We start from the raw sequence: 5,506 nt of genomic DNA, 5'->3' as shown, positions 1-5,506 counted from the left end.
CGTGCCGCGCTGCCCCTTGGGAAATGTAGTTTTTATTTACCCATTCCCGACTCTTACGCTCAACCTCATTTTAACAAACTGGGGTCCTTGCGTGTTTTCAGCATCCTTTCCCATTCTCCAAAGCCTCTGTAAAAGAATAATTAAAAATAAAAAACATTAAAAAAGAAAATTGTTGAGGGGGAGCAGTGGGTATATGAGAACTCTTGTTTTCTGCCTCAGGGTTGCTGAGGACAAAAAAGTCTAATTTTTAAAAAATAATTTTAAAAACAAGCAAGTTTGGCTGGTCCGAGTGCTGTGGTGTCTTACAAACATTTACCTGTAATGGTTTACATGCTAGTATTTTATAATTTCTTACATAACCCCTACCAAAGTTTATTACATATTTATCTGTTTGAATATTTGGTACTCTGGCCAACTCAGTGAGGTGAGGATCATTGGTTTTGTTCATCTATGTATTCCCAGCACCCAGTATAGTGTCTGGCACATAATAGGCCAGGGGTGGGCAAACTTTTTGACTCGAGGGCCACAGTGGGTTCTTAAACTGGACCGGAGGGCCGGAACAAAAGCATGGATGGAGTGTTTGTGTGAACTAATATAATTTCAAAGTAAACATCATTACATAAAAGGGTATGGTCATTTTTTTATTTTTTTTATTTCAAACGGGCCGGATCTGGCCTGCGGGCCGTAGTTTGCCCATGCCTGTAATAGGCCCTCAATATTTTTGTATTCATTAGAAGAATCTCAGACTTAACACAAACTGTTTCTGCCCAAAACTTCATGCATCATTTTCATCTACCAGCTTTTTTTATCTTTCCCCGTGGTGTCTATCTCAATGGATGACTTGACCTTTTACCCAGACTCAGCCCTATATCCTGCATTGTAGAGACTTATGCCAGCAGGGATTTCACAAAGTTTGCATTTGTAAAGGTCTCAGGAGCCATTTCTCCTGCACGTCAAATATGGACCTTAGTTGCTCCACAGAGATATTTGGGACTCAGTAATTTGTTTGAATTTATCTCTTACGATGTTTCTACAACAAACCTGTTTTACTTGATTACTTTTTAAAAAGATATGACGTCTTTTATTTATTTTATTTTTAAAAATATGTTTTAAAAATTGACTTTATAGAGGCAGGGACAGGGATAGATAGAAACATCGATAAGAGAGGAACATCGATTGGCTGCCTCCCACATGCCCCATACTGGGGATTGAGCCCGAAACTCAGGCATGTGCCCTGACCAGCAATCAAACCGGGGACTTCTTGGTTCATGGGTCAAGACTCAACCACTGGGCCACACCGGCTGGGCTTGATTAATTTTTAAAAAGTGTTTTTTTAGAGTGTCGTCCACATGTAAGGGGTAACTCTGTCTTCCCTTTCCTATCCACATTCCTCAAAAAGAATTGTGGGTCCTCACTTCATTTTTTCACCTCCCACTTGGCAACAATAGCCCGATCCAGCATCTGGAAGTTCTCCTTGACACCACCCTCTCCCTTTCCTTACATATTCGATCCATCACTAAGTGTCTGCAATATAAAAATAAGAACAGTTCGCATTTGTTGGGCACCTCCTCTGTATCAGGCACTGTTGAAATGCGTTACATGTATTCATTGGTATAACATAGCCAATCCACTTTTCATCTCCACCACATCCACCCTAGTCCAAGGTGCCTCCATGCTGTCCTGAACAACTGCGAAAGCTCCTTATTTTTTAAAATCCTGGATGCAGAGTTTGAATTACTCATTTCTCACTGTAGCACACTATCATCAGGGCTCTGCAAGGCCTCTCTCCTGTTTCATGTATTTACAGCCTTTTTTATCTCTTTTCTCCACTCCTGTCACCTTCCCCAATGGTGTATGGGAGTGTCTTTGGAAAACATGTGTGGTGTTTAGTGTGAGTGTATTTTTAACTTACCTAAATGGTATTGTGCCATAAACCTTACTCTATTTCTTACTCTTTCTACTCAGCGCTATGCTTTTAAGACCTGTTCTTATTGCTATGTATATACTTAGACTGTTACTTAGAACAACTGTGCAGTATTTCATAGTGGACATCCACATTTTAGTCATGCAGATTTAGGGTGATGGACCTGCCACAGTGAACACCTCATGCATTTGGGGCCTGTGTGGGTATTTGGGGCCTGTGTGGGTATTTGGGGGGATGTATATCCACTAATAGGTCTGAATAATAGCCTCTTACGTTTTCTCTCCTCATCCATTCTGGCTAGAGAAATCTTCTTAACTTGGAGTGTGTTCATGTTGTGGCACCCCTGTCTCCTGCTCCAACCCCTCCTCTTCCAATCCGTTTCAGCCTTCTCAGTCTTCTTCGGGTCTCACACCTGCCATGTCCCCCTACATGGCCTCCGCAAAGGCTGCCTGGAGCACATTTCCCTCCCCTTTCCCTCCATATGTCCTTCTCACCTTCAGATCTCCCTGACTAGGCCAAACCCCTCTGTTATAGTCACTCAAAGCAAGTGTGGATTTCCTGCAATTGTCACAATTATTTTACATTTGTGACATAATTTGATTCATGTCTGTCCTACCCCTCACCCCCTACATTACAAACTGCATGAAGGCTAGGCTCATATCTGTTTATGTGCATCATTGTATCTTTAGTACTTAGCCTAGTGCCTGGCGACTAATATAAATATTTCTTAGATGGAAGAGTAAATGAGGAAGTAATCTCTGCCCCAGGAGGGCTATTGAGGGGGCAGCATCTTGGTCAGGTGACTGCTATAGAATTTGGTTTGCAGTTCGGCAGGACCAGAAATTCCATTTTGTCAGTCTCTCTTGTCTCTCAGTCTCTCAGGATGCAACTCACAAGAGACCAAGGCAGTGGTTCTCAACCTTCCTAATGCCGCGACCCTTTAATACAGTTCCTCGTGTTGTGGTGACCCCCAATTTCATTGTTACAAATTGAACATAATTAAAGCATAGTGATTAATCACAAAAACAATATGTAATTATATATGTGTTTTCCGATGGTCTTAGGCGACCCCCGTGAAAGGGTTGTTCGACCCCCAAAGGGGTCATGACCCACAGGTTGAGAACCGCTGGACCAAGGTATAAACCAGGAGTCTGCTGAGTCATATATGGAGCTGACCAGAACTCCCTTTGCCTGGGCAGCACAGTTCCTTCCTGTGAGGGCCACAGCACAGCAAAGACATCTGGGACTTCCTGGCCTATTCTTTTTTTTTTTTTTTAAATCCTCACCAGAGTGGGAGGGGGAGAAACAGCGATGTGTGAGAGACCCATCTATTGGCTGCCTCCTGCAAATGCCCTGACCCAGGCGGGGGAGGAGCCTGCAACGGAGGTACATGCCCTTGACCGAAATTGAACCTGGGACCCTTCAGTCTGCAGGCTGACGCTCTATCCACTGAGCCAAACAGGCTAGGGCTTCCTTGTCTATTCTTAAGTTTTAATGTTTCACATCATCACATCTGAAATGCTTTTCCAAAGAGCCTTGCAAAGTCACAGGGAGCTTCACTGCAGGTCTCTTGAGGATAGGAGGAGGGGGTTACATTGAATAACTTCCTAATTATGCCTTTACAAGTCCCTCCCTTCACAGAGTTCCATTGCTGAGGGCAACACTCACATCACTTCCTCCTCTTTGCTTTCTCAGCCTTCAGAATTGGCTTTCTGCCTGGGGGCTTCATCCACCTTACAGGTAACACCAGCTAGCCATCTCTCAGCTTGTCCCTATTCATGTGCACCCGTCATCCACTTGGGGAAAACGAAGACGGCTCTCTTTTAGGATCTGACCTCCCATGGAAGGCAGGTGGGGGAAATTGTAACTATTTACATTTAATGGTATTTGTCCCCAACACATACAACAGAAGCCATAACAGAAGGCGGTATAGTATGCTTGGAACCCAGTGGAGGAAGGGGATGAAATAAATTAACCCTTAAAAATTTCCTTTCGCCCTGACTGGTTTGGCTCATTGGATAGAGCTTCGGCCTGCAGACTGAAAGGTCCCAGGTTCGATTCCGGTCAAGGGCATGTACCTTGGTTGCTGGCACATCCCCAGTAGGAGCTGTGCAGGAGGCAGCTGATCGGTGTTTCTAACTCTCTATCTCTCTCCCTTCCTCTCTGTAAAAAAATGAATAAAATATATTTTTTAAAAAATTGCCTTTCCCCACCACTTCTAATATAGGTGAACACTGTGAAAAAGTCAAACACCGCAGAGATCTACAATCTATAATGGAGGAAGTAAAAGTTCTCTACAACCCCAGTCTAGGATAGAACCAGTATCGTCCACTCCACGGATGTGTAGGGAGAGCTGAGTACACATCCCATGGCTCTCCCCTCCACCTGTGCCTCACTCTCCCACCACCTACTCAACCTGCAAGGAGCTGGTCATCCCTGGCAAGAGATTAGTTGAATAGATTTTCCTCTGTAAGGATGGAGTGATGTTTCAGACTGAATAAGCCACCAAGCAGTACTCCAAGATCACCCTGATGGATCCCACGGATCCTCTTGACATTCCTCAGGATGCCACCTTTGAAGACCAGTCCTCCATAGGGGCCCCCAAGAGCACATCACCATCCAGGTGTGGTCTACTGAAAGTCAACTGAAACACATAGAACCTTGGCATTTATACGGTCAAGAGTTGTCCAGGAAACCTTCATCAAAAATTAGTGAGAAAAAAAGTGAAGGGATTAAGCAAAAAATAACACACACACACACACACACACACACACACACACAGAACTCATAGACACAGACAACAGTATGGTGATTACCAGAGGAAAAGAGGGGTGGGGGCAGGTAGAAGAAGGTAAGAGGGGGATAAATGGTGTTGGAAGGAGACTTGATTTGGGGGCGGTGAACACACAATACAGTAAAAAAAAAAGATGTTATTATAGAACTGTACACCTGAAACCTATGTAATTTTATCAACCAATATCACCCAATAGATTCAATAAAAATTTTAAAAAATTAGTGAGATATTGCAGACCCATTTTTTTAACATACAGCAGGACATTAACAACCTCTCCATGTTTACTTCACTGAGCACATGCCAGACTGCCCAGCAGAGAAGGTGAGCGAGACTGCTCTTGGTGAGCCTGCAAACACAGAAGTGACAGCATTGGACAGCACATGCCAGTAGCACAGGCTGGAGACAGATTTGAGACTTGAGGACATGAGAATCTTTTTTTTTTTAATATATTTTATTGATTTTTCACAGAGAGGAAGGGAGAGAGACAGAGAGAGTTAGAAACATCGATGAGAGAGAAACATCGATCAGCTGCCTCTTGCACATCCCCCACCAGGGATGTGCCCGCAACCCAGGTACATGCCCTTGACCGGAATCGAACCCGGGACCTCTCAGTCCGCAGGCTGACGCTCTATCCACTGAGCCAAACCGGTTTCGGCAAGGACATGAGACTCTTAATGGATATGTGTGCTGAGCCATCTCGTACTGATCTATAGACCTAGAGAGACAGGTAATATTTTAATAATAGCACTGACCAGAGGGACAGGAGACTATGGCCCAAAATCTAAGAC

The sequence above is a fragment of the Myotis myotis genome, unplaced genomic scaffold (assembly GCF_014108235.1).
Source record: "Myotis myotis isolate mMyoMyo1 unplaced genomic scaffold, mMyoMyo1.p scaffold_m19_p_5, whole genome shotgun sequence".
In the NCBI taxonomy this organism is placed as follows: Eukaryota; Metazoa; Chordata; class Mammalia; order Chiroptera; family Vespertilionidae; genus Myotis; species Myotis myotis.
Note: the sequence above shows the minus strand (reverse complement) of the source record.